At 43.3% G+C, this 14,156-nt stretch overlaps 1 long non-coding RNA gene across 2 annotated transcripts; it reads left to right on the forward strand.

Moving 5' to 3' along the window:
* Window positions 1–4,675: 4,675 nt before the first annotated feature.
* Window positions 4,676–13,690, forward strand: LOC140704423 (uncharacterized). Of its 2 annotated transcripts, none has more exons than XR_012083607.2 (2): window positions 4,676–9,446; window positions 10,792–13,690. It is a non-coding gene; the product is annotated as an uncharacterized LOC140704423 (long non-coding RNA). The 2 variants fall into 2 exon arrangements; XR_012083608.2 differs by lacking the exon at window positions 4,676–9,446 and adding an exon at window positions 9,476–10,045.
* Window positions 13,691–14,156: the final 466 nt, after the last annotated feature.

A 14,156-nucleotide genomic window follows, 5' to 3' on the forward strand; every position in this document is an offset into this window, starting at 1 on the left:
AATAACCAAAAGGGTGTTCTCTCTTCTCTCTCAGCTTAGGACCTTGGCTTGTTGTTGTTTAGTCATTAAGTCATGTCTGACTCTTCGTGACCCCATGGACCAGAGCACGCTAGGCCCTCCTCTCTTCCACTGCCTCCCGGAGTTGTGTTAAGTTCATTCTGGTAGCTTCAATGACACTGTCCAACCATCTCGTCCTCTGTCGTCCCCTTCTCCTCTTGCCTTCACACTTTCCTAACATCAGGGTCTTTTCCAGGGAGTCTTCTCTTCTCATGGGATGGCCAAAGTTTTGGAGCCTCAGCTTCAGGATCTGTCCTTCTAGTGAGCACTTAAGGTTGATTTCCTTTAGAACTGATAGGTTTGTTCTCCTTGCAGTCCAGGGGACTCTCAAGAGTCTCTTCCAACACCACAGTTCAAAAGCATCAATTCTTTGGCGGTCAGCCTTCTTTATGGTCCAGCTCTCACTTCCATACATCGCTACTGGAAAAACCATAGCTTTGACTATGTGGACCTTTGTTGGCAAGGTGATGTCTCTGCTTTTTAAGATGCCATCTAGGTCTGTCATCACTTTCCTCCAAGAAGCAGGCGTCTTTTAATTTCGTGGCTGCTGTCACCATCTGCAGTGATCATGGAGCCCAATAAAGTAAAATCCGTCACTACCTCTATATCTTCCCCTTCTATTTCCCAGGAAGTGATGGGACCAGTGGCCATGATCTTAGTTTCTTTTTATGTTGAGCTTCAGACCGTTTTTTGCACTCTCCTCTTTCACCCTCATTAAGAGGTTCTTTAATTCCTCCTCACTTTCTTCCATCAGAGTGGTAACATCTGCATACCTGAGGTTGTTGATATTTCTTCTGGCATTCTTAACTCTGGCTTGGGATTCCTCCAGTCCAGTCTTTCGCAATGATGTATTCTGCATATAAGTTATATCAGCCCCTTCGAAATCCAGCTTGTAATTAGCAATTCCGGATAAAATGTGAGTGACAGGGGTGTGTGTGATACAGTATTCTCTTGGAAAGTCTCCCACACCTAAAATAATGAATTAAATGGAACCTTGTTAATGGGGAGCCACAATATATAATACTGGTATGGTAGCTATATACAGGTGTGCTATCCTTTGTCATTTCTGGTGACCTTGAAGGTGAAGTGATAGAGATGGGAGGAGGAAGAGAAGAGATGCCAGTCCTTCTATAAATAATCACAGACACAATTAACTTTGTTTCCCACTGGCAGGCTTTGCAAAATAGTAGTAGTAGTAGTAGTAGTAGTAGTAGTAGTAGTAGTAGTAGTAGTAGTAGTAGTAGTAACAACAACAACAACAACAACAACAACAACAACAACAACAACAACAACAACAACAATAATAATAATAATAATAATAATAATAATAATAATAATAATAATAATAATAATAATAATAATAATAATAATAATAATAATAATAATAATAATAATAATAATAATAATAATAATAATAAACAACCCCCCAACAAACTGAACAAAATTGGTCTTATTTGACCAATCTGCTTCAGGGCATGAGGGTAATGATAGCTCGTAGGAATTTATATGTGCTCAGAGGAGAAAGAGGCAAGCCCAATGCGTAGCCTTCCTCCACTAGCTGTATGTTGACATCTGTCTTCCTCTTGTAGAAGGAGTGGTGGGAGTGGTAATCATGGCCTGTTTTACAGTAAAGTTGCAACCATCAGATAAGAAAATGCTATTACTGATCATAAGTCTTAGAAATAGTGAGGGTTAGATGTATCTTTTTGTTACTGTCAACAGCATATATATATATTCAACCAAATGCCCAAGGCAGCTTATATTTTAAAATTGGGTATTTAAAATATAAATTTTAAAACAACATCACTGTTTTAAGACTATGTTCATGAATAAAATAAACTACCCTATTTTATTTTAACGCATAAGACTGGGCGACCATCTAACAGAGGCAGGGGATTTTCTGCCTCTCTGGGGAGCTAGACTAGATTATCTTTGAGGTTCCTACAAACTCTGTGGTTTGATGGGAACAAATAAGCCTATTGGTCACCTTGGTCATGTTTTTGTAAAGGAGGTTACCCTTCTTGGCAAGCTTTGCCATTACTCCAGCCAAGGTGTCTAGGTGCTTGGGAGAGTGGTGAAAGTATCCTAGGAACCTGCCATGCTTGAGGAGAGTTTTTTGGGGGAAGAAAAAGCACTCTCGGTCGAGGCAAACAGGCATTCAAAAGAAGCATGACACTCCAGTGTTCCTGTGCCCATCTTCAAGAATCACTCCTGTGTCTCACCTACCAGCTTAACGTCTGAGGAAAAGATGATCAACTAAAGCAGAAGCTCTTTTATCTCCCTTATTTCGAATAGCTGGCGAGGTCATATTCTGCGGAACGAGGAGAGGAAAACACTTCCCAGCACTTCACTCTCTTGCTGTCTGGGCTCCAGTGTGTTGCTTAGGCTGTGGGCAGCCTGTTCCTGTGTGAAGGTCTCCTTTCTTTTCCATCATACGTAAGGAACTGCCAAGGTCAGTGCCAGCTGAAGAAAGAGAACTGTTTGGCCAGAGCACTGAGTTTACCTCTGCAAAGAACAGAGTGGCCCAATACCCCAGGGCTCCAAATGGAGCATAACAGCCTACCCATTTTAGCTGATGGGCTCTTTGGCTAGTGATTTTCATGGCATCTCCAGGTTGGCACTTAGTCATGCACTCCACCATGTGTACCTCAGCAAATGACAGACAGATAGCAAAATGAAAAAAAAATCACTTGCAAGATTGCCCTTACACGCATCATACTTCACAACAGGATTTTGGCATGTATATTTTAAAATGCAAGAATTAAAATGCATTGGGAGAAGCCAGTACCCTAGGAGATCAGAGAAGGAAGGAAGAAGTGGGCATGATCCCAGATCTTTAACCTGTTTTGAAGGTATGATTAAGAACTTGGATCTGAAATCTGGAAAATCTCTTGCTTAGCCTCTTTTTGGACCATGCCAAGAGGGTATGGTCAATAACACCCTCTTGTTTAGTACCAGAAACTCCTCATTCTTCTTAAGTCTTATATCCAAAATCATACTCTTAAATCTCCATTAGGTAACACAGAGAAGCTATGCTCTTCTTTCCATCTTCATTATTGCTAAGATTATTAGACTTGCCTGATGTCTCATTGCCTATGAAAATAGGAATGCATAATCACATACATTCACACACATAGACATGCATCCCAGATTGAAATGTTCACCTATGTTTTTGTAAACATTGCTTTTTTTTAAATGTCATATTTGTATCCACTTTTTCTCTTACAGAGAAAACAAGCAGCTTTTAAAATTGCGCACCAAGGAAAGGCTAGATTGTATCTTTACTTTTGCTAGAATACAAAATTGCAAAACAGGTTCTGTAGATTCCCTCCCCTTCCCATTAAGAGAGAAATCCTCCATATTAGATTGTTTGCCAGCAGGATTCCCAAAAAAGGTCTGAAGCACAGTATCGGTGGATCTTTCTCTTCTTGCTAAGAAGTGGGCATGCACTGGATTTCATGCAGGCTTAAATACCATTTGCACCATTGCAAAGTGGTCATTAGCAACGCTGAACCAAGAGAATTTGTTACATCAGCTATAATAAGTATGGAAAAGCATGTATATGATTAGCCTACCCTCATTTGAAAAAGCTAATCTTTGGGCTGATGCATTCAACGTAGTGATTTCTTTTACACAAGGCCCCATTTCAAGCAGTTTTGTTAGTTCGCTCCTTGGAGAGGGGAAGGTAAGTCTGGTTGATCTCTTGCCCTGACATAAACCATGTCTAATTTCAAAGTATCCCAAAGCTCAATATGAAACTTCTTAAAAGTCATCAGTGATGGTTTCCTCTATTTAGGCAGTGCCTTCAAATCTTGACATGTGGACCACAGTGGTGTGTGTCGCTGTCTCCTCTCAACCTGCATTCTTGGCTCATGTTTATCAGCATCTCTTTGGTGACGGAGCAACAGAAGCAAGGCACACATAACATCCTCCTCCTCTTTTTCTCAGAAGAGTTGGAAGGAACCAGTCGGCGCAAATCAGCATATAAAGCTTCCACCTGGACATTTTGCTGTGGAAGCCACAATGCACAGGATCATTTAGGCACAATAAATGCAGAGACAACACAGGCAGAACCATACGGAAGTTTCATGGACAACTGATATAAATCCTTTGAAAGCAATATTTGAGAAACTTATCCAAACTGTTCTAAAAATGCCGCTCTGTGCCAATTTTATCAACAGTGATTAGGTGTGTCTATATCCCTGTTCATCGAATGGAACATGAGAAAATGTCTGAGCCTACTGCTACTGCTTAGTCCAACAGGGCAGTCTTGGAGGGTCTAAAAGACACTTTTTCACACTAGCCCCCCCCAATGAAGACTATTTATTTTTACAGAGGTTGTTGGAACTGCTCCTTCACTTTTGTTTTTATGAATTTGGGGTTGTTGGGGTTGTAGGTCCCTGCACCTTGTTTTACTGCAAGATCACTTCAGCAGGAAACTTCCAAGACCAGAAATATATATATGACTGACATATTATTAAAAAATAGGAGCTATATACTGCCAGATGAAACTCCAGTCACTACCTAGAAGTTTCAGTCAGGGGCAAAAAAGCTGCTTTGGGAGCAAAAGGGACTTGACCAATTTCTCATATATATATACATATATATATATATGAGAAATTGGTCAAGTCCCTTTTGCTCCCAAAGCAGCTTTTTTGCCCCTGACTGAAACTTCTAGGTAGTGACTGGAGTTTCATCTGGCAGTATATAGCTCCTATTTTTTAATAATATGTCAGTCATGGGGTGTCCAGCTCCTTGCAAGTCCGGAGGTGATTGTACACATAGTGGCACAACACTAAATAAAGGTTGCTGTGTGGTACATGCAAAGATTATCACACAGGCTACTGTATAGTACTTGAGAATGTTAGTTTTTTCAACTCCAACTCCCAGAATCCCTCAGCCAACATAGTTACCTCTGACAACTCTTCTGTGAGTTGTTTCAAAAAATGGCAAAATCTTACATCACTCATGCCCTTGAATGGACACTTCATCTTTCTCTGTGTTCCAACCCTCTGGAGCCCATGAGCTAAACATTAATTTTCCAATATTTTCCTGCCCCCAAGAATCTAACATGATGACATGAATGAATAATATTGTGTACAGAGCAGCTTAGCTGAATAATAACAATGAACAGACGTTTATGGTTACACACATCAACTGCTGCTGTAGGTATGAGGGAAAATAACTCTTTCATTTCTGCACAGTATTATCTGGAAGGAACCCTACATAGGGGAGACCTGTCCTTTTAAAGTCCAAGCAATGGGAACAGGAGTTCTCCTTCAAACACAAAAAGTTGATTTTACCACTTTTGCCTGGTACCAACCTCAATGGTTTCATTCATTGGCCTTGTGCATCATCTATGCTTATCGTATGGGAAGCGTGGCTGAAATCCTTTTGCTCAGTGTAGTAAGACACAGCTCGAGCAGGCCCCTTTGAATCAATGGAACTTATGGAGGAGCTGATTCATTGAATCCCCCACTGATTCAGTGGGCCTACTCTAGTGCAACTTACGTAATTTTAGCTTCTGGGCAACTAGCTTTAGAATAATAATAATAGGCCCATCACATCCTGTTTGTTTGAATGTGCTATACACCGATTTTCCTAACGCTTTGCACTGGACAGGTGCATTTATCAGCAATCCAGGATTGGTCACGGCCACTGGCCAGCTTTTGTATGAAGTATGCACTTTGTAGCAACCCTGCTTTTGCGGCTTAATGTTACGTAAAGTCTTCTTTGCACAGATGGAGAAAGTAAAGGATGAGGAATTGGAAAGACTTAGTGATCAAGCATGGCCCTTGCTGTAACCTCAGAAAAGCCTGAGAATGGATTTGGAAAATCGTTGTAGGCTCCCAGATCCTGCTGTCTCCAAATCACCTGACTTTCCTTGCAGAGATTCAACATGTACTGTTTAAAAGAAACTTTATTATATTTCTAGCACTAAGGTCTAAAAAGTAACTTCACCTCTTTAGAAGAGGTAGCCAATTTAGTCTGTGCTAGCATGTCAGGCAAAAACCAACACCAAGAAGAAAAAGCGTTGTGGCACTTTAGATTAACCACTATATTTTAATGTGAGTTTTTATGGACAAATCCACTTCCTCAAACAGATTTTTTTTCTTTATTTTTATCTGGTTTTTGCTTGATATCCAGCTCTTTACTTTCCAATTTCTCCAAATAAAACATTTACTAACTTTTAGTTATTGAAGTGTGTGTGTATGTGTATGCTTTCAAATAAAGGGGCAGGGGGAATAAAGAGAAACAGGAAGGGTTGCCATTTATTTTCCTAGTTACAGCTCTGGCAGTGTGTATATGTAATCCACAGAAGCTCATGCTAATCATTAAGCTGTCACAAGTCTCTAGTTTTGCTGCAAGAAATTAGCATGGCTACCCCGCCTCAAGACTGTAATGTACATCCAATTCTGGAAGAAATGTCATGCATCTGTGATGAAATGGATGATTGTCCATGAAAGTTAACAGTACTTTTAGTTGCTTTTACTCCATAACAAACATTTCTATTGCTTCATAGCGCACCAGCTTTTTCCAAAATGAAAAGGTGCTCAGGTTTTTTAGCACTTATGAAGAGCATTCTATACTGTAGTTAGCAATTGTTGTTTTTCATCTTTATTACTATTCCCCTTTTCAAAACACAAAGTTGCCACAGAGCCAAGGTGTGTACAAAGAAGCTAAGATTATCCTACAGCTGTTTCCAGCTATAATCCTATAATTCAACCCAGCATAGCCAATGGTAAAAGATAGACATGTAAAATTCAAAACATTTGGATGGCAGCCAACTGCCTACCGGATCCTGCCCAGTTAACCTGTGAAGTGGTCTGCCACAGGATGTAGTGATTGCCACTGGCATGGATGGCTTTAACAAAGGGTTGGACAAATTCACAGAGGAGAGGTTTAGTCATGATGACTGCATACTGGCTCCAGTGACAAAGGTAGCATACCCTCTTCTCATACTGGTTGTTGGTGAACATGAAGAAGCAGTGCTACTGGATTGTTGTTTGTGAGCTTCCTAAAGGAACTTATAATGTTCACAGTGTGAACAGAATGCAGGACAAGGCGCCTTCCAGCCTGAATTGGGGGCTGCCCTTACATTATGTCTTGTTCTGCCGGGACAAGAGAAAGGAGGCGGGCACTGTTTTGTTCTGTTTTTCTGGCATAGCTTTTGAGTCACAACTGTGTAAGGGAAGGAAAACAAGAGAGAGAAATCTGCATCTGTTGAATTTCTGCCTGTTATAGAATGCTGTAGCTGTTTTAAAAAGAAGTGAGAACTCCTAGTGTAGAAGAGGGGATGCCTGTGACTTCAATCAGGGCTCAGTCTCAATACTCGTATAATAGAAGGGTATGGAGTTTTCCTTTTCCAGGTAATTAGTGCTCAAAATCAGGATCCACATATATGGAAAAGGAGAGACAGAATCTCCACACCAGAAGCTAAGAATTCTGCACAGACCTCCGTCTGAGAACCTTGCATTTTTATAAATTAAGCACTGAAAGTAGCTTGCTTAATAAGGTCAAGCATGTGACCAGCCAGGAAGATTCCAGAAGAAGCCAGTGTTAATGTATAAACCAGGATTTCTCAGCAGCAGTAGAAGTAGGCGAGCGTAAAGGGTGTGTGTGCGCGGGGTGAGGGGAGAGTATCCTGCATTCCTAGGCAGCAAAGGAGAAGCTAGATCAACAGAGACCTGGGTTTACTGGCTTGGACCCACCCACCTGTGCCTTTGTCCCTTCTCATTCTTTTTTGGCTGGGTAGTTCTAACTATTTGTGCTCTGTTTACTTTAAAATCCTTTTTTATGTAGGTCATCTCTGATAATCCATTTGAACAGCCACGGAACAAATAACAAAAAACCAAACCGAACCAACCCCCCCCCCAACCAACCATGAGTTAGGAACTGTGTCAGGCAGCTTGCAAACCACTCCAGCCCCCCCCCCCCATTGCTGCAATATCAGTAAAGGAATATGAATGAGGAGAGAGGGAAAGAAAGCAGGGTGGCTTTAAGGTCCATGAGCTCAGTTAATCTCATTTGCTTTGCTGGGACACGGCACATGTGTAGAACATTTTATGGGCATATGTCATCAATGAACTATTCTCTGCACATATGTGTATGCCATGAATGCGGCAAGTGCCCAGAGGCACCTTCCTGCTTGGAAGTGACAGACTTGAAGAAGCCAAATGGGAAAAAAGAGAAATAAAATCCAGTGCTGAAAGCTTGGGGAGCTAAGGACGTGTTTTCATGGATGGCAGTAAAAGGGCATTTGAGTCTCGCCCACCAATTTTGCCTTTGTCCATACATTGCTAAAAATGGAGACACAGGGAAACCGATCCATTTTGAAACAAGCCACATGTTCTCCAGCTCATGCAAGGATTGACGAGCCTGGATGTTGGATTTTAGTCTGAGCTGCCAGATGGAAATATAGTCTAATGGTTAGAATGGGACAACTTGGGAGATAAGTAAGGGGTTTTAGGTGAAGTTCCACAGAGCATATAGACAGAACTAGAAAGTTACCTCGTTACAACTGATTTTAGACAGCCAATTCATTTTTTTCCAGTAAGAAAGGTTTGACATTGAGGGACAGTTTTACTTTTTTTGCAATGTAACTATTTAGATTTTTGTTTATATGTTTGTTATGAATATGTGACTGTGGTAGAGGCAGCTTGTGAAACTGCCTCATCCTGCCATTTGATACTTCGTTATGGGTGCTGAGGTTGGGGATTTGCCCCAGGGCACCAAAATTTAGAGAGCGGTGAGGTCAAGAGGTGACTGTACTGATGAATGCGTAGAAAATAAATGGACACACCCCCTGTTCCTATTTACTCCCCTTTCCCCTTTGCTTGAAAGAAAGCACAACCTTTTCCTTGGAAGGGGGCACTACATGCTCCTCCTCTTTCTTGGGAAGGCATGCACCTGTTTGTCAGGTTGGTGTGGGTGAGAGGTGGTGCGGCTGATTGCCCGGTGGCACCAAATTGGCTCGTCATAGCCCTGTACAATGCGCGTCGTGGGTGTGAGGTGTCATTATAGATAGTGAACGAGAGGAACATTAATTACAAAAAGTACTACATTAACAATGCACTGGAATTAGCAGTTTTGGATTTGACCGGCAGCCAACAAAGCAAAAATAGCCCAACACCAGGAGCCAAGGGAAAAAATTGAAATATTTCACGGCATAGCCCACCCTGTTTCGTCTGCTAGTGTGTCTTCCACGCACAGAAAGTTTCTGGTCACGGAGGTACAGGTACTGTGGCCGGCTGGTAAGAAGGAGGAACCGCTGCAGCTCCAGCAGCCACACCAAGGGGAGAGCGAGCCAACCCATGAAAAGGGCGGAGATCTGTTCTAGATTCCCCTTTCCGCTGCTTTGCTCGATCTGAAAGTTCCCCGTCTTTCTGGTGAGTCGGGTCAAGTGAGGGACGGGTCGCCCCTTTTGCGCATGCGGAGCGCCCCTCTTCCGCAAACACCTGGCCTAGTCGCCCTCGGATTCCCGGGAAGGGGAGGGGAGGGGAGGTAGATTGCCACATCCGCGGCTCCGCGGCCAGTTCTCTTGCGTGTCTGCCGGGCGCGCTGGCCCGGGCCAGCTGGCCGGAGAAAGGGAAGGCTGAGCCACGCCGCGCGAGAGAGTCAGGAGAGACGCGCGCATTCGCTGCCCTGACGGGAGAAAGGACGCTCGCTGCGTGTCCGCCTCCTGGCGAGGTGTTGGGGGCCGGGGTGGGTGGGGGGGGGGGGAGAGGCTTCGCGCCAAAGGCATGAAAGGGAGCGCAGAGCCAAGTCTCCCTGTGCGTTTCCTTTTAGAGATTTCCCGTTTTCAGTGCATGGCAGGGAGCGGGAACGACGCTACGAGGGGATTGAGGGCCGACTCGCCGGGAGGTCTGCCGAAACCGCAGGAAAGGCTGCAGCCCCAGATTCTCTCTCCCTGCCTGCCTCCCTCTCCTACCTGGGAGTAAGCTCCAGTAGGCACAGCGGAGCGAACGTCTGAGTAGGTTTGCGGCAGGTGTGAGGCTCTAAGCAACTGTTGGGGGGGGGGGGAAAGCCTTGGAGAAAAGAGTCGGTAATCAGGATTCTGACAATCATTAGGCCCCAATATTTGAGACTGGCAAAGGAAGGCATGGCCTTTGCCATACCCTTCTTCTGCCACCCTCTCTTTGAATGCTGCTGTGGTATCCACTCGCCACGAACAGCCTATTCTTCCTGTACTCTGTTCTTGCTGTTATCCTGACGCACAACCTTTCAAAAGGCGGGGACACCAGAGAGAATGAATTAACTTTTAGAAAACCCATCCCTTTATAAATAGAGCCCTGTGGCACAATAGTTAAACTGCAGTATTGCAGTCAAAACTCTACTCATGACCTAAATTTGATCCCAAGGGGTTCAGGTAACTGGCTCAAAGTTGACCCACCTTTCCATCCCTCTGAACTTGGTAAAATGAATACCCAGCTTGCTGAGGGGCAAGTTGTTCCATACATAATTATGTTGTAAACTGCCTGGAGAGTGCTGTATTGCACTGCCCTTTATTGCCATTATTTCCAAGGGACCGGGGCCTCTTTCCCCTTTGTGTGTGGATCCAGGGTTGTCACTAGGGTGGAACCCCGGGGGGGGGGGCAGCAGGGATTGAAGGAGGCAGGTTATTTACACTTGCAGTTCTATGAGCTAAACTAGCCAAGTTCTCTTCGGCAGGATCAGCCACTTGCTTGTTGTCCCTGTTGTTTGAGATAATCGAATTTTCAAAATGTCTTACAGTACATTCCTATTCACATTTCTACAAAAAGAAACCCTGCTGGATTCCGAAAGACTTTCTTCTAAGTTTGTGTGCGGAGGTAGACAATAGCCCTAACATTCATCTATGGATTCACAGCAGCTTTTTAAGAGTCTGCCCAAGGTGCAGAAATTTGTCCTCTTTGCCTGGGTCAGAGAACCATGGGGCGACCATAGCATCGGGAAAGAAACAATGGGAGGAAGGAGTCAACCCCACTGAAGGAAAATGAAAAGAACAAGGATGTATGGATAACAACAAACATAGTTGCTGGCGATTTACCAGATTTTAGAACTGATTCCTGAGGTGTGTTTTTTTTTAAAAGCCTGGAATGCTATTGGGGTTCGAATAAGCTGTGCTGCAGCTAATCAACAAGGTGCTGGACACATCTTGGTTGCTCAGTCAGGTATGTGACCAATCATGTAACCAAGACCCACTCTGGATTATGTACAAAGACTACATGTCTTCTTTGTTATTGTTGTTAATTCTTGGTGGTATGTTACTGGGACATACCTTGAGTTTACGAACAGTTAATTAAATCGCTAAGCCTTTCCCACTTGTTTTCCCATCTCTAGGAAATGCACCTGGAATGAATTGTTTGAGCCAGAGGCTGTTTGAATGCATTGTATTCTAAACCACCAAGTTTCCTCCCTGACACAAATGATGTACTGTGCAAAGTAAACAGGAATACTGCCTATCTCCAGAACATATCTACATATTAGGACAAATGTAGGCATCCTTCACTCGTGAGAGACTATGGTAACGTGCTGTGTATGGCGGTCTTGGAACAGCATTTAGTGTGGCTGAGAAGACCAATTCAAGAGTGACCATCCCTTCCACACTGAAGACAAATACAATCTGTCCCCTGTCCAGCTCCCTGGTTTTGCTGGTTTCGGGACTGCCTCTTTGCCTCAGCCTGCTGGACAAGTATCTCTTCAAAATGGGAGAGGCCATGATGCAGTGCCTGCCTCCAGGCTGAATGCTCAGACGTCAAGGTTTCCCATCTGTTGAGGTCCATTCCTAAGACCTTCAAATCCTGCTTGCAGATATCCTTGTATCACGGCTGTGGTCTCCCTCTGGGGTGATTTCCCTGCACTAATTCTCCATACAGGAGATCTTTTGGAATCCAACCATCAGCCATTCTCACGACATGTCCAAGCCAACGTAGACGGCGCTGTTTCAGTAATGTGTACATGCTAAAAATTCCAGCTTCTTCTAGGACTACTCTATTTGGAACTTTGTCCTGCCAGATGATACCAAAAATGCGTTGGAGGCAATGCATATGGAAGGTGTTCAGCTTCCTCTCCTGCCGTGCACAAAGGGTCCAGGACTCGCTGCAGTACCACAGGCTCTATAGACCTGGATTTTGGTATATGCCATCAGCTTCTTATTAAGCCATATTCTCTTTATGAGTCTAGAGAACATGGTAGCTGCTTTCCCAATGCGTTTATCCAGCTCGACATCTAGGGAGAGAGTGTCAGAGATCATTGAGCCAAGGTACACAAAGTCATGAACAACCTCCAATTCTTGCATGGAGATACTAAGGATAAGCCATTTGTTTTAGACATGCTCATTTCTGATCAGATATATTAAGAGTATAAAATATCTGGAGCTGGCCTAGACTGAAGTACAGTGGTGCCTCGGTTAGCGACCTAAATCCGGCCATTTTGTTTACCCGGCGGCCATTTTGGAACCGCCGATCAGCTGGCCGAAAACGGGGGCTTCCGCAAGATCATCGCAAAGTGAAATTCCCCCATAGGAAACATCGGAAAGCGATCACTTTTCTGATTGCAAAAACAGTGTCGCAAAGCGATTTCGTCGCTCAACGGAGCGATTGGTAAGCGAGGCACCACTGTATTTGTAGTGTTTATATACTGTGCTGGTCTTAAGTGGACTGGCGGCAACATACTACATGTTATAAGATGCTGACATAACCTCTCTGTTTCTCTTTCATCTCCACAAGGGGCTGTGCAGGAAATTTGCTCTTTAAAATACATGTACCCATTTCTGCAGCTCCTGGATTGACTGTGGAGGTGGAACCTACTTATGTCAGAAATGCATACATTTCCAGATTTGCAGTGTTTTCTGTGAAATAAAAAGTGTTGGGTAACATAGGCACATTTGAAAAATGCACAAAAATAATGCAAAAAAATTTAAAACTGCACAAGCATGCTTTTGTTAATGGAATGGTGCATCTGTTAATGCTGTCATCTGAACATGAACACACAAAAAGTTCTACTTTTTCCCCTGGAGGAAAAAAAAGCCCACACAGAACTAGAACAGAATCATCTTGAGGGAGGGAAGTGGAAGAAGTCCACGGAAATAGACATGATAGATCTGCATATCGCTACTTCTGGCTCTTACTTTAGCAGTTGTGAGTGAAGGATGCCTACATTTATCCTAATATGTAGATATGTTCTGGAGATAGGCAGTATTCCTGTTTACTTTGCACAGAATCAGAGTTCAAATGAAGGATGAGTCTGGGAGTTTGGTTATATGCTATAATGATTCTAGGTTTGTATTGGGTTTGGCACATTTGAAATCTGTTTAAAAATCTCTGTTCACATGACTTACAGCTGACTGCACAAACTTGAGGGTTTTTTTAATTTGGAAAGTGAAGTGTATTTCAAACAGCCTCAAGGGGGTTGTTTATTTTAATTCCATTGTGGATGCACTTTATTTTGAATTGTTTTGGCATGTGTGCCTGTCTGTTGGAATAAATTGTGTCTGTGAGGTTTGGCAAGTAATGGATGCCAGGATGACAGGTTTCAGTCTGCAGGAAACATTGCATTCCGATCTGTCATATTATTTTTCTGTGTGTAATACTGAACTAGTGTTATCCCAGTTGGAAAAAAATAAAAAAATAAAAACAAATATTAAATATAACACCAGTGGTGACAATGGTCGTGAGAGGCAGCCAGCGTAAGGGCAGGTGGGCACACAACAAAGCCTCAAATGCAATGCATTTTCTCCTTCAACCCCATAGTCAGTTTGGACCACCTTATTTAAATATAAGCACCCACTAGAGCACTTCTCAGCTAATATGCAGCTCTTGCTAGAGGGAGAAAACTATCTGCATGTGAAGAATTAAAGCCGGCTGGCTTTCTTTATGTCTCCCAGCACTGCCTTCAGGACTGTCAGGGATATTCAACCACTGGCAGAAGGCTCAGAGAAGGGGAGGAGATACAGTATGTGTTCCCAAGCAGGCAGGTGTTCCTATCTAGGACCTGGCAGAAAGTGTGCTGTTTATTTGATGTGACCCTTATCGTGCCATTAAGAGAGTAAATGGTCCCAGCTGAGTTTAGCCAAGGGGAAATCATTTGCAGGCCTGCTTGTGTTTGTTATTTTTATG

This window comes from Pogona vitticeps, chromosome 2, assembly GCF_051106095.1.
Source record: "Pogona vitticeps strain Pit_001003342236 chromosome 2, PviZW2.1, whole genome shotgun sequence".
NCBI classification, from domain to species: domain Eukaryota; kingdom Metazoa; phylum Chordata; class Lepidosauria; order Squamata; family Agamidae; genus Pogona; species Pogona vitticeps.